Below are 20655 nucleotides of genomic sequence, written 5' to 3' on the forward strand. Positions count from 1 at the left end.
GTCTCAAAAGAGCCCGCGAGGCGAAGTAAGCGACCGAGCGTGCGCAGTTAACCAAGCCGAGAGAGCTGCGCTGCCCTGCATGATGAGGAGCCGAGGAGACGATGGGGGATGGAGACGTGAGAGGAGTGCAGCGTCATGCCCCGGGCGCTGCTGCGACGGCCGCGTGGCAACCTGCGTTCCCACGGCTACGGTCGGCCTCTTCTCGAGCATGCGTCGCGCACCCTTTGTGGCCTTTCCGGGACAGCCTGCGGCGCCGCACCTGAAGGAGGCCACCGAGCGAGTGCAACGGGATTGCGTAATAAAGGAGCAGCCAGCCCTAGAGGTGCATCTGTATTTGCACCCACCACTTGAATTCGCAGCAAGAAAAAAAAAAAAAAGAACTGCTCGTCTGACAAATTTTTTTAAAAGAATAAAAAAAACCAACCTCACGTCTCTTTTATTCGTTTTTATTGATTTATTTCATGTTGCTCCCCCTCCCTCTTGGCTTTCTAACTCAGCGCGTTTCTCGCAGTGTAGCGGTAATTCGCCATCCATTTCCATAAATCCGCAGTTTCGGCGATTTTGGGTCGAACCCGTCACATTCGTTAGGACGGCTGCAGGCAGCGCTTGATGTCGCGCGACGAAATATGTTTGCATGAGCGTGTCTACCCCTCTTCCTTCCCCGCCGGCTGCTTTTTTTCTGCATACGCCGCAAATGAGGTGTCCCCGCGTTTTCCCCATACGACGCCCCTTCCTAGCGTCGCTGCTCGCAAATTTCCTCGCTCTTTCCCCAAGCAGCTTCCAGTGTGTCCCTATGTACAATTTTAATTTGATTTCGCACAATTGCCGATATTGCGGCAACGCCATGAAGTGCGATGGAGCGAAGCGGTACTGAAGTCGATGATGGCAATTTTGAAGAGCCGAATTCCTGTAACTGCGATCGCACACACCCATCTTATGAGCACAGCCCTCTAAGGTAAAGCATGCTGACTAAGCGAACAGCCATCGTCAGAGTAAAAAAAAAATAGAAAGAATGAAGATGCTTGCAAGTGAGTGTGATGTTTCAGAAGTACTTTAAAATTTAGATTTCCTGACGTCACGAGATGTCCGCCGAAGAAGGAAAAAAAGCCAAATAAAATTAAATAAATCACGACTTCCCAAGGCCAACGACTTTGCTCAGGTTGTAAGCACTCTAGCGACTCAACAACGCGATTCCCCTCCGAGTAAAAAAAAAAAAAAGAGAGAAAATATGGTTCGGGAAAATAGAAGAAAAGAAAAGCCCTTGTTCCTTTGAAGGCAGTAAATTCTGTTGTCTCTTTTATTGCTTTTACTTTGATTTACTGTTTTCTTTCGTTTTTCGTTGTGTCCTTATGCTCCAGCCGTTGGTTCTTCAAGGGTTGTATATTCTGCCCCTTACTTGATTTCCCTTTAATTGCTTTACCTACTTTTTTGTCGATTGTGTTATTGTTACCTGTCCCCCCCCCCCCCCCCCCCCCCCCCCCCCACCTCACCAATGCACATATTGTAATGTCTCACGGTGCTGTGGCTACAGTACTAAATAAATAAATAAATAAATAAATAAATAAATAAAAACTGACCTCCGTTTTGGTGTAACTGTTTGTTTTTGCTCCAATTCAGGAGGTGGGCGTGTCAAGAGCATTCAAGTTGGATGCTGTGACTAGCCCTTCTGTGCCTTGCACTTATCGCGGCGGAAAACAACTTCCTGAAATGACCTAACAATTCGCTACTAACTTCTTTGGCCACGAATTCACCCTGTGGTCGCCTATAAGACCAAGAAGCCATTTCTCAGGGTGCTGCAGCTACGATGCCAAACTTGTGCTGCCCGTCGTTGAGCGCACGGTGGAAAAGCCTTGCAGTACTACCACTGCCAGACGTAATCGAGCGGGGATGGCGATGAAAAAAAGCTCGCATTAATACTTGCAGGTTCCATTCCCTGTTGTCTTCAGAGTACTTTTCCCATGATCCCACTCAAGTGGTGGTCTGGAACTGGTGTCTTGAAAAAAAAAAACTGGTTAAAAGAAAAAAAAAGCGAGAAATGAAAGCAAAAAGAAGTGGCCTGCCCTTCCCCCGTTTGTATTTTCGATAATGCAGCGGGTTACTATGAAGCACGCAGCAACGAGAGAAACGACTTCATAGCCTGTGATATACTGCAACAGGGTTGTAATGGGGGCTGGTTGGTTCGTGATCACGATCAAGGAAAATTGTTATATGGAAACTGATATATGCGAGAGAAAAACACGTTATTCTGTAAAAGAAAGATTTAACTCCAATTTTTTTTTTTAAAACACAGACGAAATAAGAAACGAGCCTTCAGGACGGGGAACGTCTGAAGCAAAACAAGTCGGGAGAAAAGTTTCCAATGAAAGAAGCTGTAATAGCGGAATTTTTCATAATTTATAAACATCGGAAGTTCACATGAAGCTATAGGCAGTAAACTCCTGCATACTTTGCGCACTTGCTGCCGTCGCCAGAAAAAAAATGTATTAAAGAATACTGCCCCTACAGTGCTTTCTGCTTGGTTTCAACTAAGGGCATTTCACTCGCGCAGAAAACGATGGGAACTTGCAACTGCCATCGCTCGCTACGACACCTTCGATTGCCTCGTTTCAGTGAGCGTCAGGGCCCTGCCGCTTTTGAGGTTGTCGTCTACTCGAATTGAGGTTTACCCGTCGCAAGGAGACTGCGAGGAAAAAAGCAGAAAGGAGGAAAACCGGAGGAAGGCGTTAACATTGAGGAAAATAAACGGTTGCCACCGCTTTTGTTTGCTCCGCCGTTGGGGGCAGGTGAGCGAGCCGGACAGGAAGCGGCGGCACAAAGAGGCCCCATTGGCGCTGCGGGGACGACAGGCGACACCGAAAAGCGGCGCCGAGGGCCCGCGCTGGGGGGCCCGCGGACGGCGCCGGAATTTCAATGAGTTTCCCTCGCCGCGCACAGGTTGGCAACCCTTTGCCTCGGCGCGCAGTTGTCCCCGCGAGGGGAGAGGGCGCGCGTGACGTGGCCCGGGCGGCCGCCGCCATTGGGCGCATGTGGCAACCAGAGGGCGTGCCGGCGGCCGCCCTAACGACCCAACAGTCCCGGCGGCGCGTTACGTCAGTGTTGACGCCGCAGTCTGCGCAGCAAGCGCTCAGCCTCCCGCTCCCGACGCTCGCAACGCGGCGCTACGGACGCTAGCGTCGTCATCGTGGTCGTCAGCCTCACGCGTGCTGTCTTCTCTCGGGCACGTCGCGGAAAACGGTCGACTCACGAAGTGTCCGCGCCCGGATGCTCTGCCCGCTGCGCCCAGGATACTGTCTTGGTTGGTGATGCGCACGGACGGCACCCTCGCCGGTCGGCACGCTCGCCTGGATGGGCTTCCCTGCAAGGGCGTTGGTTTATCGCGAGCGAGGTATGGAGTTCTTACTGTGAGTCAAACCCAGGTAGGAACTTCATACCATGCTCGCGATGGAATGCAACCCACTCGACACTCGCCGCCAGCCCAGCGTCAGCAATGCCAACGCCAAGGTGAGTCACCGCACGCCCGGCGTGCTGGCTTCTTTGCCGTGGGAGTCGCTCCGCGATCGCTCGCCTCTGCCAGTCAGGGTCTCGCGGCTGGCAGACCAGAGCGCGGGCACGAGGTGCACGAGGCGGGCCCGCCGTTCCTGTCCGCTCACGCGGCGAGGAACGGCGCCCGAAACGCACACGAGGCCGAGCGGCGCCGCGCTGCAGCGCTGCTAGGCCTAGCGGCGCCGCCGCACGGTGAAGCACGCTTCAAGGCAACCGAGGGGGAAAGGCGTTGCGAAAGGAATTCTCGTCTTGCATCTCGCTAGATTAATCGGAGGCCGCCCGGAGGGGCAGGAAACAGCTTCTTACACGGGCGAGGAGGCCCGCCGAGGCGAGCGGAGAAAGCAAAAAACACCTCGCCCAAAACGTGTTTCCTTCTCAGTGGGGGCCGAGCAACCAACACGACAGCAGGAAAGCGTTGCGCGAAACGAAGAGGCCGGGGAAGGCGCGCGGCCTCGTTTGTCGTCGTTTGGCGCCCAGATGCCCCCCTTGTCACACTCGCCGACTCGAGGGGCGCGCGTGGCCCGGACCGAACGGCGCGCCAAATCGCGGGCACCCCCCCACGGCCTCTGCCTATTGGGCGCAGGGGCCCGCGTATTGCTCCGGCGCGTGGAATTGTCTGTTCATTTCCTCGAATGAGCAGATAATTTCATGGCCTTCGAGCGTGACCTTAACAGCGCTTTGTTCGTCGCAGTCTTAATGTGCCATGGAATTCTGCTGCGTCATCGGTACCTGATCGTGTCTGCAATATTTGTCGACATTCGGCGTCAGAAAAACTGCTTTACAGTGCCACTTCGTTGATATTGCTGTCGAATGGCCGGGTAATATTCTTGTTCGAGCCAAAGCGACACATCTGTGAACAAAGACTCGAAATATTTGAGTCAAATACCATATACAGGTCCGCGTGCGTGCATCGAATCACCAGCAGAAATGCGCGCATTCACAGAGAACCTTTAAAGCAGATAACTGTACATTCAGCACAACAGCTGGGTCTTCAAACCTTTTTTTCTAATGTGCGATCTTGGCGGCATAAGTTCGATAGATAAACAGCATTAAAACCACGCTCATTTGCACACATAAATAGGTAAGCTCAGCAGTTACACGTACCCTGCCACCTTCTTTTCAGCCGTTTGCAAAATAAAGTACTTGTTAATAACGTTCTCAGCAAACAAGGATGTGATTGAGAGTAGCAGCGACTTCGAAGACGCTCGCATTTTTTAGCGTTTGTTGTCTGTGATATCTCCGAACAGTTAGGCGTTTCTGAGCATCCCGCCTGTTACTGATGTACCACAGAGTGGTATCTCCGTTACGGACGATGCTCATCTTGTCAACGTGATTTCTTAGCAGCGCGAGTTGCATTTGAAATCCTGGCGCTTTCAGCGTTAATTTGCATTTTTCTTGGCAATAGGTACCTGCAGCTTCAGAAAGCCAGACCTGAGCACATGTCATAACAGCCATTCCCTGCGAGGTGTGCATACGCGTGGCATACCCGCGTCTGGGCAAAGCGCACCCTCGGCTTTCGCCCAGAGCTCCCCAGTTGGCCACTGCCAAATGCCTTGAGCGAAACACGTATTGTACAGTGCCGGCCGAGCATCGAGTCCGTGCCCCCGTGTATGGTACCAAACGCCGCGAACTGGAAGAAGAAATGCACGCCTTCATAGAAGACGTGCATCCTGTAAGGGGCGTTCGACAGAGCCAGGCTTTCGACTCGTCGCCTCCAGCATCGAATCGGCTTGAAAACCATCCTGGCGAGGGGCAGTTCCAAAATGTCGCCACGTGCATATGCGGCGAGGAGAATGCAATAACGTTATAAGACGTCATTTGTGCGTATCTATGACGGGCAACTCAGGCAAAGCGTCAAAAGGAAACTGGGTTGACCCGGGGCATGAAATTAAGTCAGCGAATTTGGGAAGGCGCGGAGAATCGCGTATCATCAAACTGTGGGCAACCGCGTTTTCACGGACGCTGTTTTGCTTGTCTACTCAGTCTGAGCGACCAGAGGAGGCGACATCGCTTTGGTGAGGTCCTATCAGGGGTCAGTTACAATCATACGAACCGAAAAACACTTCGTTTGTTTTCCGTGATGACTCCTATAATGTTCAGACGTTCCCGGGTACAGTTTTAATTTTGGAGGCTAGGAATTGTTAACCATCCTTTAATAGCCTGGACTGTTAACTACCTCTCTAGTGAGAACGTTTCTTTACATGTTGAGCATTCGTCGGGCGTACCTTCTTGCCCTCAGAAGCTTGTCAGAATGTTTGTCTCCAGCAGGGAAACGTGACGGGCTAAAAAAACGTCCGCCGTCTCGAGAGCTGCGAACATGCTGGCACTTACCCTGTTGAATGCAAGTGGCATGCCTCAGAGCTCTGAGCTTGCAGTTGCGCAGAGAAAGCGATAATATAGAAACGCTGTGTCGGTGAATGGGGTTCCCGTTCCCAGTTCTATTTTTATACTCAAAGAGCCTAACTCGGCGTCATAGTATGGAGACTGATCAAGGTGGCGGCGGGCAGCCCTTGTTTAAACGTAAACTAAGCGGAGCAAGAAGGCACGATTGTCTCGCACTTGCAAGGAGTTGAATTGGAGCGGAGCACAGAGACAAAGATGAGTATTCCTGCACTCACGACGATGGCTAGACGGGTAACCAGGTTGCGCGAGCTACACTTACATTCTCTGCTGGTGTATCTCGTCCCCGTGAACATATTTCGCACATGACTCGGGTCTTTCCAGCTCCGCTTACTTGACGGCGCCTCAGAGGTCTGTCGTTTCTGCAGCGTAACTAGGAGTGGCCCCCTCGTTCGGGCAGGCCGCGATCGAGGGACAGCGCTTTCTTTGAACCTTCGTACAGCGTCCGAATGCCAGCCTTACTGGCGACATGCACGGGTGTGCGAGCCGTGCCTGTTAGCGACGCGCCACATTCACCGAGGAAGTTTCATACTGCATGAGTCTGCTGTCAGACGCAGGCTCTAAAAGTACACTAGGCTTTTTCCTGAACATTTTACCTTGTTAGCAGTCATGCAGCATTTTTATGCGCTCTATAAGTGACATTGAGTTGCTTGTAGGGCGTAGCGTCAGCGCGGGGAAAATGGTCCGAACAAAGCAAAGCGCTCAATAAAAGTGCAAAATGTTAAAATGCTGGCCTTTTTAAACGTCGCATGCATTGCTCGATGCCTCCTCCGTCGACTGTTATAGTTCTCAGCTACGTTTCCTTTTTTGATTATTGAGAATATGGTATAGTTCCAACACTAGATTTCCAGTTGCCAGCACGTATGCGAGTCAAATTCCATGCCACTGTGTTCATAGATGCAACACGAATAAAACTAATTGCAAACATTTCGCTCGATTTATCGCATTCGCTGGCCACAGGAAGGTGATAAACTCTGAAATCATGCTAGGCTAAGCACGCTGACAATGCATTGTCCTCGACTAATCTCCCCGTCTAAAGCTGTTGGGCGGCGTCATTCACGCGCTTTCTATCGATATAAGGATCCATTTGATCAGTTATCTCGGCTTCAAATAAGAAGCAGAGTAACTTCTTCAACGAGACACTAATGTGGCGCACTATTTATTTATTACACATCTATTGAATGCTTTTTATGTAAACGTAGGGTTATTTATCCACTTGGCGTTTGGAGCGGACGGAACACCTGCAAGCTTACGCATGGTGAGAGGTGCCTTCTTAGGAGCTGCTAGAACGTTTATCGCAGTATCCCTGTTATCGTTTTATTTAACGTGTTCTCACCTTTTATTCTCAGGACCATACCATTTACACCAGGGCTTGAAATGTCGGTGGTAAGATAACTCAGTTCGTATCACGATGGCAAAGTTCCTTTCGCCTGTATACAATACGGCTGACAGTCAGCTAGCTAACTATCTAGCCGCAAATAGTCTTCTTAGCAGAATATTGCACAGAGCTGCTTCTCAAGTGTCGTTGCGGACGAACTAAAGAAGTGCCACCTGCGAGTTTCTTTTCTTGAGATCCTCGCGCATAACGTGCTATATGCCATTGTAGAGCACGTCCTGCTATATTCACTCTTTCGGCCGAAAGGGTGGCGTAGTCGCGGCTCGGCTTCGTCACACCGCGTCGTAGCATACGGGCTCTCAGCCAAAGGCCGCGGCAGCCTGAGCGCTGGCGACGGTGCCTCTCTCTGTGTTCCCTGGCGCTCATTGTCGCTGTTGCTATTTGCCCCACGGCAGGCGATTGGTTGAAATGGAATGAGAGCTTTCGCGCTTGATTTTTCGTGTACAACGGATGTCGCCTTTTTTATACACACGCGTTTATATTACTACACGTCAACATCGCGTCAGTTGACACGCGCATGTTGAAAGCCCGAAGGGGGGAAAAAAACACCTTTTTTTACTATAGGTTAAAAGAGCCAGTGCAGATCAGGCATCGAACCCATCAATGTTCATAATAATGCGCAGTCTTCTGCGGTGGTTACGTACCGGACACTGAAATGTTGCTCTTGCAAGAAGACAAAATACACACGCATATCAGCACGTTTGCGCTTTGGTCTAAAGCTTTACGCGTGCTGAAATGAAGTTTTCTCAGCTTCATCCTCACCGCATTCTTTGGAATTGAACTATTCATACTGCGTTCGGCAAAAGAGCAAACTGACATCTGCGATTTCGCTTAAAAGCAACATTTCGTCGTCACTTATCCTCAAACTTTGAACAGGCCGCTGCCAGATGTCGCTGACTGTGCTAAGACAACTGTCGCTAATCGTTGGAAAGCTTTCGGGTATAAGAATAGCCAAGGTGCGGTTAATTTGCGGGAAATAGAAATGGGTACGAAAAGCTTGGAGGATTGGTGGAGGAGAACGACACAGGGGACTGGTGGGGGAGAGAGAAGTCGCAGAGCCTACTGACAAGGGACAGCCGTGACCGCCCAAAAAGGAAGCTGACAGACATCTACGCAGTTATCAACCTCACGTGGCAGTCTGCCTTTGCCTAAAATTACGTCGACACGTATAATCTGTTGTATTCTTCCATTCGGGCTGCAGGTAAATGCGTCGTTCTTGCTCCCAGCATCGTGTTTTTGCATGCACTTTTGCTCGCTGGTTGCGAGGAGTTCTTGCGCGTATTTCGAAAACCTGAGTGAGCGAACCAGAACAATGTCGGTGAGCTCAAGCCCTTTATGTTCGTTTGTTTCACACTATTTCTCAATTTGCGTTGAAAGCGCTGCGTGCAAAACGGCTAGGGGCACATGTGCGCAGGAGCAGTGCCATTCAAGGTGCCCCATTTTTTCGCTTACTTCCATGGCGCTAGAGGCCCTGCTAGGCTTAGCATCCACAATAAAATGTCTCCTCAATGACACCAGTAATGAAGGCTGCTCGTTCCCGCACCTCCTATCGAAGGAGTCGCCACCAGTAGTACCAGCCGGCTCAGTGCCAGAGCCAAGAGTTCTGAGCTGTTTTACTGCGTGGGTGATAGTTGGGAACAGCTTCATTCACTTCAGGCAAATTTCCGTGGTGCTAAATGTGACAGACTATCGCTCAGTAGTTGATTCGCTCTTCTCTTCGATGAAAGTGAGATTGGAGATGACGATCGAGATAACGAAATGTATGCTTCTCCTGCAAGACAGGTATCTTGCAGTGAAGCTCGCTTCGTGCGCTGGTTAGGTAAGAGCGGAAATAAGGTGCACTAACCGCCTCAGGATGTCAAATTTCGGCTCACTTCGAAGCCTGGAGATGCTAGTGGCTGCGCGGTGCCCAGAATTGCAGTTCGGCAAGCCACGCTATCTGGATCTTGTGCGAACTTTTCTTGGTAAACGCGAGACAGCTAAGGAACGGTCGCCTCGGATAGGAGGACGGCTCACACGCAGCGCAGAGCTAAACATTGGGCATCAGGTAGCGTAGGAATCGCCGAAGTATTTATTAAGCAATGAGAGGTAGAGAAAGAAGGAAACACGAGGAGGTTAACGAGAAGAGGATTGCGGCTGGCTACCCTCCTCTGTGGAAAGGATTTGTCAAGCAACCTCTTCATCAAACATTATTCGATAATTTTTTAGTGAACAGCCTGCGCAAACAGAACTGATAGCGTTCGCCTTATGCAGACGAAGGTATCTCGCGAGGAAAAAAAGCGGGAACGATAGGAAGGTCATGCGTACACACGGATATGCAGAGTACGGACTATTTAATGCGTGATAAGAGAAGAGTGGAGGGCTCAAGCTAGCGGTAGTCATTTTCATGGATCGGCTACTGTTGGCATGAGGTAGCAAAGTACCTGTGCATGTTTGCCTATTGTTTTGTAAATGAAAATGCCAGAGTTCGTGCCGCCTCCGCGGCAGACTTTTTTTGTAGCTTTTTTGTGGCTTGCTGATAAACGCCGAAGCAAAACATATAGTATTGAGTATGTGGCGTGAGAATGGCCCATTTCTCTGTGTTAAACTTGCGTGGCGCACGGCCCTTGTTTGCCGAGGCGTGTTGTCCGCAATATGTTTCATCTAATCGGCGTTAAAATTGGCTCTGAGCACAAATAGTAACTTTCACCTTGGGTCAATGCGTGTGAAATTGTGAAATTTATCTAAATTCTCCTCGCTATAGTATACCGTCCGCACCGAGGGAGCACCAGCCTCCTCCCGCACTTTTCTCTGTACCGCAACAAGAAAAAGGCTAGAGGCGAGTCATTAAAGGGCACCTGCCCGGTACCACGCGATACCATAATGGTACTCCGACGCAGCTCAGCTGAAAGGTGCTCCCAAGCTCTACGACAGGGAACAAATAGCGGCGGTGCGACGCCAGTGCATGCACTGAAATCGCGATTAGCGATCTCCAGCACAGCCAACTCCCTTAGCACTCCGGCGTCGCCACGTCTTGCGCGTCCGCCACGGCGCGTTGGGAAAAATCGACCACCCCAAAGAGAATCGTGACAGCGCGCGGTGGCGCAGAATCGGCGACAGTTGACTTGCTCCGGTGGCTTTGGCGCGAATGCTTGCCTATGCCACATCGGCGTAGGTTCGTCTGGCACGTCCGTTCGACGGCATGCCTCGCCGATCATAGTGCGGTGCATGGTGCGAATGAAGTGTCACTGTTTAAACTTGACCCTGCAGAAGGACAGATGAAGGTGTATCACAAACGTCCGCTAAAAGGCAGCAATGGGGACGTTACATTGCAAAGTAATGTAATGCATTACAAGTGCAAAGTGTATAACATTTCATAAATAACTAGGAATACAATACACTCTTTGCACTAATATACATAGGAAAAGCTAATGCAGCTAACTGTATTTTGTAGGGTCGCGTAAACGTAGCCAAGCAAGGCTGAATGGTGAGCCTGTTGGTAATGCATGTTCAGGAGGGTTAATACCAGCCCCCCCCCCCCCCCCCAAAAAAAAAGCAAAAAACAAAACAAAACGATCTATAGCGTAGCAGGGGGCGGCAGAAAGTTAGGTGGGCGGATGAGATTAGGAAGTTTGCATGCAAAGGGTGGATGTAGCTGGTAAAGGAGAGGGTTAATTGGAGAGACGTTTGCCTTGCAGTGGGTGTAGTCAGGCTGATGATGATGATAACGCTTACGTTGAAAGGAATTGATTATTATTATTATTTTCAATTATCATATGTAGATTATGTGTCCTGGCTTAGCGTATGCGTGGCCGTTATTCGGCCGTTAGTTTTCAATAAAAAAAAGTCCACTTGCATACAGCCCGTGGCCTAGGATATTTTCTGTTGTGTATGAGCCTTTTTTGGCCGGTAGTAATCCTTTTGAGCGAACGTAATCGTGCCAGACAACGAGCAGCCGAAGGCTGTGGCAATCTTTCGGCTAGATAATCGGAAAAACACTGCGTGCAGAAGACGTCCACTCTGACTTCCTCTACAGCGCTCTCGCTGACGCATGCGCGCAGAGCCAGTGTCACACCCGAGCGCCACCGTGCAAAACAACATTACCATGCGGCCGTCCCGCAACGGTGCCCTTTTCCACGCGCACGATGAAGACTTTCTCCTCTCGCCGACAGTCTGTGACGGCAGGAGAAGGCCTTCGTTATGAAACAGTGCCGTGCTTCACATTTAGTGGGTTTTAGCCCCAACAACAGGCCAGAGCGCGAAAGCGTGGAGAGGGAGCTAGTGCTGCGCATGCAGCTCCGAACTGCTACAGAGTGTATGTGCAGCCGTGCGAACGGGAAGCCGGCCCGATCAGACAGCACGGGTCGTTTTCGGCGCCGCATAACAAAGCTATCGATTCGTGTTTGTCCGTAGGCGGCAACGATGGAGTTTCGATGGAGCCGGGGGGGGGGGGGGGGGGGGCAGTGTTCTAGGCGATGCCGCTCAGGGGGGTAACCGCTCCGAGTTAGCGAACTGCACTGAGCCGAGCTTTAGCAGCGGCCTTAAGCTCTCAGTGGGAGGCTGGGCCTGAGCTAGCGCTCTGTAGTGCAGCGGCTGCTTAACGACACCGACGACAGTGCGCTTCTCTTCTTCTTTTTGACGCTAGACCCGCATGCAGAGGGAAACTATTCGTCAGTGCAGCGCCGGGCTCGCTTCGGGCGAAGCACCGATGGCGGCTGCTGGCTTCCCGTCCCTTGCATGCACGCGCAGCTGACGCACTCGAAAGAGGCGCTGTCAGGAACATCGCCGCTAGCGCCAACGATCGTCGCCTGTTGGAAACAGCTTGAACCTTTCCCAGAGTGCAGCACCTAAGGCGTACCCGTAGCAGCAGGCGTCGACAGCGCGTGCGCAGACTGCACTCTTGATGTCTGCTCCGCCCGCGTGACCCCCGGCTAGCCAGCGAAGGCTAGATTTGTCGGGCTATTAAGTTCCGCGTTTCTTATTACACACACAAAAAATTAAAGGACGAGTCGTTAACCGCGTACGCAATTCTGCCCGCACTTCCCTCGCGACAGCCGTGCTGTCAGTCAGCCGCTGCAAGCGAGCCGTCCTTCGTGCTAGACGCGCAAGCCTTTTGGCGGACGTTTCACGTTGCAAGGATACGCGACTTTCTGTTCATTTCTGCAAGCCACATCCCAGTTGGTTTATATTGGAGGAGCCGACTCTGCCGCTGTTCTGTGCCGGATCTTTTCGCTCAGTGACGACTCGCAAGCTTGCCATTAATTTCCATTATTCAATTCGCGGACTTGATTTGTGAACATTATATTACTGAATAACAAGCCCGCCTGTCGGCAAAAGAAAGCAAAGTGATTATATAAGATCTAGGTAGCGAAAAAACAGTACTACTTTCAAGATTTTCGAGATTTTTCTAGAGCTGAGATGGCATTGAATGCAGCGAGGCGAAGCGAGCTCTCCACTTTCATTCACGGCTCTGGTGGGCACGATTTCCCGTACAATCCGACCGCATGTCTCCGCGCGGCTCTCGCGTGCAGACTGCGTAGGCTCGCAGCTCAGGATCGGATAGCTGGCACGTACACTTGTACACACCTCGCCCCGGTGGAGGAATTACCGGAATTGTCCTTTTCCTCCGAAATGGCTACGAAATCCGTCACCTTCGTTCGTATCGAGGTGCATTGTTTTCGAAGCAGTGATGTGGACAGCGAGCGTTCAGAATATCGCTACTACTCGTCGAAAAGTGCAGATATATGTTTGAACCCGACTGCGCCGGTTTCAAAACGGCTAGCGACATTTTGCCGCGTCAACTCGACAACTGTAAGCGCTTTGACAAAGGCAGGTCCGTATTACGCCCCGAAGAATCGTGGCGGCCAACCTTTCCGAGGCACTTCGATTGAGCCTCCCTTCGTTTCCACGTCGCAAATACCTAGTCATCGGCTGACCGTTTTTCTACCATGTTTGGTTTGGCTTATGTGAGTTCAACGTCCCAAAGCGACTCGGGCTATGAGGTACGCCGTAGTGGAGGGCTCCGGAAATTTCGACCACCTGGGGTTCTTTAACGTGCACTGACATCGCACAGTACCCGGGCCTCTAGCATTTCGCCTCCATCGAAATTCGGCCGCCGTGGCCGGGATCGAACCCGCGTCCTTCGGGTCAGCAGCCGAGCACCACCCGCGGCGACTCGTTCCTCTACCTTGAGTTTGGAAGTTAATGTCAAGGGTGCGTACGGTGACGAAGGCAACGCAGGCCTTCTTCATCGACCCCGCCTTCAGCAGCGACCGCTCGTTCCGATACATTGTCGCCTTGCAGCGCGCCTACGTGAGCCGCCGCACGCATGCAGAGCGGACAGCCGGATGCGCGTGCACGACGCGTCTGCTGCTGCCTCGGGTTACATCTGCGAGCCGCGTCGATTCCTGCCATGCGATCGGCCGCCGTGTGTCGGCTGCGGCGCCTTTGTCGTGCCGCAGTCGTCGCCTGTTGTCTCCCCTTTCCGCCCACCATCGGCGGCCTTCTGTCGGCGCCAGCAGCAGCTGCACACAGGTGCGCCCCTGCTGGCGAGAATGCGCCGCGGATGCCTCCCACCTCTGATCTTTTCGCATCTCGATCTTTCCATTGTGAACGCCGCCTGGCTAGGGACCCTACACGCGGTGCACGCAGGCTCCCTGTACGCCTGGCTGACACGAGGCGCCTGGGCGGTGCCCGCACGCGTTCGACGCGGCATTTGGGGGCGCTCGCCCGGGGCTTGAAGAACGGGTGGACTCCGTGATAGTGTCCACGGCACGGGCTCGGACAGTTTTTTTTCGCCGCCATCGTTCGTTTACGGTTTGATTTGGCGGCGCCGAATAATTATTGTGATAAAATATTCGTGCCTTCTGCCGCGGAGTCGTCATACCGTTCAGGAAAGAGACGCATCTGTGCGGGCCGGCGGCGTCCGCCCGAATTAGCTCGCTTTATAGCGACGCCGTCCACGTGTCTGACCGCCGCGTTCCCTGGCTTGTGCTGCGACAGGGAGAGGGCCGCCCTATCTCGCCTCGGACCGAGGGGTGCGGCGGCGCTGGTGGAGGAAGCTCGACCCCATCTGATCGGACGAACCAGTTCCCTGAGTCTCGGGGCCGTCGGCCTTGGTCCAGATAGGGGCACGCGCGTGGCCGCCTCGGCTGCCTTGGTCCAGGGCGTCTAACAAATGACTCCGGTGGCCAGAACAAAGAGGCCCGTCGCCCAGCAGCACGCGCGGGCGGAAGCCGACTGCTTGGCCGCGGCGCGCGTGCGAGTTGCGCGATGACAGAGCTGGAGGTGTTCGGGCGGCCCTGGCGTCGCGACCGCCCGCTGAGCGAATCGGCCGCGCCGAACAGACCCCGCCAACGAGGCCGTCGGCGAAATTCTGCGTTGGCGTCGCCCTGCTCCCGCGCACGCATACCAGCGAGGTGCACATTATGCTCGGTACGCCGTTCGAGCCTCTCCGATGGGAGCTGTTCGTCTTCCGCTGTGGCTGGTCCTATTCAGCGTCAGACCATGCAGTGGCGCCACGACGACCGCTCAAGCGCTGTTCTGTGCCACTAATAATAGCCTTAAAAAGAAGGAATAGAGAACTTGCGCTGAAGTTTGCGGTGCCGATTGCAGCGCCATAACACACTGCCTAGCGAGAAGAGCAAGCAGTTTTGGGTAGTACTATTAGTACTTTTCCGCACCACCTTCAGGCGCTTATTGGCGTGAGCCTCCGCGCTCCGTCGAAGGCGCACGTGCCGTGCGTCAGCTATCTGGGCTACGCCGAGAGAAGCTAGGCAATGAATGCTGTCAGCCAAACGCGGGTATCTAATCGCGCAGAATGTGTTCTCGCGTTTGCAGCGGGTCAGGCGGCTGACAAAAGCGGTTTTGAGTCACCGAATGGAACAGTTGCAGTGCCACCTTGGCAGCGCAGGTTCCCCATAGACGGATTGTTGGTCACTGGCGCTCGCAAGGCTCAAATGGCCTCCGTTGGGCGAGAGCTTTGCTTCGCTCTGGTCGGTCATGCGTATGCGCGTGCTAATCCGATACACCGAACGCCGCCGCCTTGAGAAGCTACCGCGTTGAGTCGCTGTGGCTTCCAGGCGGCAGCGCCTCTCCCGCGGTAGCTACGAGAGCCGTGGCATTTTGCAACAGCGGCGATACATCGTGTAGAAAGAAGCCCTTGGCTCGCATTGTTGTAAGTGAAGCGGGCGCGCACACATGTGACAGTCGACCGGTCGGATGCCCCAGACGCGTTCCGTCGCCGCGGGGAAAACAGGCGCACGCTTGCGTGTGCGGCGCAGCCTCGCAGTTTCCGGCCCCGCGATGAGGGACCGCGCAGCTGCGCGCAGCGGGTACCCGATCGCGACAGACGCTGAGCGCTGGGCTTCTATGCGCTCGATGCTCTTATCACGTCGTGGGTCGTGCAAACAGCTCTTCGCGGTCGGAGCGTATCGGAGGCAAAGAGTGACCTTTCTTTTTTTTTTTCTGATGTTGGAACTGTCCCTATATGCGCCCGGTGCCGGCTTATTTGTAGTCAATACTACCAGAAAGACATCACGAATTGTACTGCGCTACACGTGTTCTGCAGGGATGCGACCTATATTTCCGCGCTCTAGCTAATGAATAAAAAAAAAGTTACAGCATGACGACGGTATAGGGTACCGGCGCTGGAGTCGTCTTCACAGCATAAATCGGCCAACACTGCACCTTCGTCCAAGAAAGCGGATGCTTACGCCTAAATTTATAGCTTGAAACTGTTTATGGCCTGATCGCCATGTGCGCGATATCTGTTTTTCACATACGCGGGGCTGTGTATATATATATGCGTCCGTGCTTGTTTCGCTTGCCTCCTTTTGTTTTTGCCTTGTACAATAACGGCACGTGTCTGCTTTCCTTTTGGTTTCTTTTTTTCCTTAGGTATCCGACCGAGTGGTGGGGCGTGCGTGAGCGTCGCTGTGTGTGCGGATGCATGGACGTCGGCCTCAGTCGCCTTCTCGTAGGGCCCTTCGATGAGCCGTGCCAGCGCGCCTTCGTTAGGCATGCGCATGAGCCGCCCTTGCGTGCCCTGCCAAAGTCTGGCGCCACGGAGTTGAACTGCAGGCTGTGCCTCGGCTGCTCTCGGTGGGGCCATCCTGGCGGCCGCCACACGAAGGTTGTAGAAGACTGCGCCAGTAGCGTGCATCGCATTAATTTTCTATAGGCGACTTCAGAGTCGATATATGCAGGCTGTCCTTGACAGGTAGGTATATTCTGCATTTTCGACCACGCGCGTGTTCGAAGACAATAAAAGGGCATACAGTGAAACCAAACTGTGCACACATCATTTCGTCACGAGTCCCGGTTGTGCTGGAAACACCGGCGTGCTTATTTTTTTTATTCTTATTATTTTCGTATTGTGTCTGGGGAGCTCGATCGCTAACTGATCGGTCAGCGCTTGGCGTTACGGGAATTTGCGCGCGTGATTTGGTCTCGGCACTGTCTTCCCGCACTTCGCTCGACGAGCAGAGGCCACTGCTGCACGCTGCCCGCGAAGGCGGTTTCCTCGGCAGCCTTCCGTTTTTAACCTTTAAAAACACGATCCTCGTACGCCACCTTTGGTTACAGCTTGGTACACATGCCACCTTTTTCTGGCTGTTTTATGTGCGTTGAGGGACTCTTTGTAGTTCGGCATTTATTACAGGACGAAGTACGAAAGCCAGGCAAAACACCGGAAGCGTACTACGTAGTGCGTACCGGGCCAGGTTGGCGCGGCGTGCAGGTTTACGGGCGGAATTCCTGTGCGATTTTTCAGATAGACAGCGTCTAGAAATACATTTTCCGGCCTGTGTGCCTTCAGCTGTTTTTGTGAGAGCCGCGCCGGAAACGACTGCGTTGCCGACCTTCTAATATGTAACCCCGTCATGAGGGCGATTGCGGTGCAGCCAACACTGCAGACCGACCGCTGTGCGCAGTCGTTTTCGATCTATATTGACATTGATCCTGCTCGGCTGAACCATTACTCGTTAGTCGCGTTCAACATTCGCGAGCACGATCTGAAGCTGGCTGTCGGCGGCAACGAGAGACTCCAAACGGAAATAAAAAAGAAATTAACTGGACAGTTACCATTGAAAACGTTCGTTATAACAGTTCACAGTGTATCCCACAAAGAGATTACTGTTTGAATTTGCGGGTGCATGTGCACATATATGTCCGCAGCCTCGAGTGCACGCAAATTTTAAGCTTCAGGCGAGCAGTGCTTTCTCACTCCTTCCAAGCGATAGCTCTGCCTTTGCTTTACATATAAAATGCAAAAACTTCTTCTCTGTTGAACAGATATTGTACTTACTTTTACAGTCATATATTGTCGTTGGTCGGAGCCACCAACGCGCTCCAATACAAGGGACTAATACTCTGCCTGGCTAGATGTCCGCTTGTTATTCCCCAACTATGGTACAGGAAGTGTAACCCTCGAAGCCAGCCGCCACATTTCACCAACCGCAAGCAGTAAAACAGACTGCCACGCTATTTCAGTCGGCTATAACTATAAAGGTAAATGAACCAATTCATACAATCGGAAGTACTTCTTGCTGGATGAGTTGTTTCATGGTTCTAAGTAGTCAACAAATTGCTCGAACACAAAATTCAGACATAGGAGAAGAGGTTGAAGTTTTCGCCAGTCCAGTCGACCTCGTCTCCTGTGTCTGTTTTGTGTTAGAGCAGTTTGTTGCCAATGTAATCGTTAATTAAATTCGCTGCAGTGGCGCTGCAATTCGTGTGCTCCGTAGCTCAGGAAAGAATAACTATTTGTGCATCGCTCTTTCTTAGGATAAGAAAGTGTCTCATATCGCATACACTGCTGCAGCATTTGCTATAAAATTATCAGCCTACTTGGCAGCCACCCATCTGAAACCGCTGACTAAAAAAAAAAAAAAACCACAGCGGAAAGAAGCTGGCCTCCAGCGCGCAATTCAATCCGCACAAAGCTCACGCGTGGTCTATCTGTTCAGAACGCTGTTCTTGTGAGCTGGCTTCTTGGAGATGCGGCTTGCTCACCGTAGCGCGCAGAGGCGCCGCTGCAATGAATCCGCGCTTTCCGCAACGCCGTTACAGCTGTTCACATCACTCGCTCCATGCCAGCATGCTACCGGATAGGTTTCATCGTCTGACGGAGCGTTTCAAGGAAACACTGACGCCTCTGCGTGCTCTGTCCCATGCCTGCAGTCTGGCCGCCCAATTCTTCTGGCTGTATACGGGCATTAACGACGCGCACGCAGTTTCGTCTCCCACTGTTCCAGCCATGCGCGAACCCTTCGGGAATGCACGGCTGTGCGCCGCTCGATGCGTTAGTATCAACAGCGGGAGGAACGAAGGCCGCCTGCCGCCCACACAGTCCTCCGTCGACGCCCGTTGAACGCCTGCCAAGTGCGGATCAGCTTGCCGCGCTGCGTGCGTGCGCTTCGCGGACGAGTCCGGGCCGTGCCTCCAAGATGAGAGGAGTGCGTTGCGCTCGCGAGTAGGGACACAGGCTAGCCACGTCTGAGTCAGCTTTCTTGGCATACTAGAGTCAGCGGTACGACATCCAGCCTGAAATCGCTTACGGTGCAAACTGTACCCGTTTCCCTACATGCCGATAGTTCAAGGGAAAAAAATAAGGTAGCATGATGAAGCAAAACCGCGCATCAGGGTCGTGTTGGATTCCGGACTCTAGCTTTTTTAGTTCCAATAAAATGAGGTAGCAGTAAGGTATCGCAGGCCTATAGGAAGCGCCACTGACCCGGTCTTCGCAACCGCAGCGGTACATTTTACACGAGCTGCTTTGATCTTGAGACTGACCCGACACTGCATGCGGGCGTATATCTTGCGCGCGAGTTGAAAGCGTCCCAAGAAGGGCCAGCGGAAACGCCTGGGCGAGGCCGCCGCATCTCCTCTTGCAAGGCCCGCAACGGATAAGAAGGCGTGCGCCCTCGTTCGCCCTTCAGCCTCTCCGCACGCCGAGCGGCTGTCTCGAATGACAGCGCGGCCCCGCTGCTCAGGAAAGGGGCGAAAAGAAAACAGCAGCGGGGAGGGGGGGGGGGGGGGGGGGGGCAAGTGCGATGGGCCCACTGGGGTTATGTAAAGATACCCGACCGCTACTTTCTCCCGCAAAGGCTCTCTCTGTGTGCCGTTACGCATGGGAACGGCCGGGACCACGGGCGGCTCCAAGGTCGGCGTTTTCTTCAGCCCCGCCTCGGCAGACGCCAAGTGCTACGCGCGCCTTTTGTGCGACCGGCGAGGCTCCGTGTTTCGCTTCCCTCATCCCTGCCTGGCGCCGCTGTCTCGAACCGCTTGTTATATGTGCCCTCGACGCCACAAACTCGAATATCGGTGACTTATGTTCGCCCTGGCGAAGCCTCGCTGCACAATGGGGGCCACGACGGATGCCCCCGGAGAGTGGCTGCTGAAACGTATTCCCCCCCCCCCCCCCCCCCTTGCTCCGCGTTGGCAAGGCTTCGCGACGATGCAGCTCATGTGTATGCGTAGCACGCAGATATGGCGGACCTCACAAAAAACGCTGCCAAAGCACCGTGGGCGGCCTCGTTTGCAATCGGTGGAGGATGTTTTTCTGCCAGCTAGGTAGCATTTGTCACAGAATGCTTTCGGCTTGGCGTCGTACCCGGTTCATCCGGTGCACGGTTCGTGCGTTGTATTCGAGCGAGCCAGCGGCCATTTCTCGAAAGTGCTTGCAGCTTTCTGACCTCGAGAGCTGCAAGCGTCCTTCCTTAAGCCAAGGCCGCACCTCTCACGCGTGACGAGGAAGACCAGTCCGCCTGCCTCTGCCGCGCGTCACGAACTTTGACCCCGAAATGATGCATTCGTTCTGGCTATCCTCCCGAGATACAATGTATGCAACGGTGGCGCCGAAGCTGCATTCACGCGTGGGCATTGGATGTGCGCTTGGGCACCGGCGAATGCAATGGCACAAGGAAGCGCTGATGCAAATAGCTGCGCAACAGGCATAGCGGCCAGTCCTGCAGAAACAAGAAGCTACAGTCTCTGAATGTTTGCTGGCGCTGCGCCTGCACCTGTTAGTACGGCGTGCAGGAGGATGAACTGGTAAGTCGCTAAGGAAAAGCGGTGCAAGAACACGGCTAGAGGGCTAGATTGCGGCCCCGCTGCATGCCTGCACCGTTCTGACGCCAGCAGGCGGGGCTGTGCAGCGTGGGCGCGTGCCTCCGCGGCCGCAGCCATGAGGGAGTCCTTGTGGCGCGCAACCTTCCCAGGCGATCACGTCGTGTCGGATCAGGGTCACAGCGGCGTTTCTCCGGGCCGACCTTGGGCCACTCGCGGTTGGCGGGGCGCGCACACAATGCGCCGCTGGGAACGACGTCTTTGCCCCC

The 20655-nt window shown here is 53.3% G+C and overlaps 1 long non-coding RNA gene across 1 annotated transcript; it reads left to right on the forward strand.

Moving 5' to 3' along the window:
- The first annotated feature begins 3114 nt into the window (after positions 1 to 3114).
- LOC144114221 (uncharacterized) lies at positions 3115 to 16623 on the forward strand. The gene is made up of 2 exons (XR_013310981.1): positions 3115 to 3501; positions 16217 to 16623. It is a non-coding gene; the product is annotated as an uncharacterized LOC144114221 (long non-coding RNA).
- The last annotated feature ends 4032 nt before the right edge of the window (positions 16624 to 20655 follow it).

Source organism: Amblyomma americanum, chromosome 1, assembly GCF_052857255.1.
Source record: "Amblyomma americanum isolate KBUSLIRL-KWMA chromosome 1, ASM5285725v1, whole genome shotgun sequence".
Taxonomy (NCBI): domain Eukaryota; kingdom Metazoa; phylum Arthropoda; class Arachnida; order Ixodida; family Ixodidae; genus Amblyomma; species Amblyomma americanum.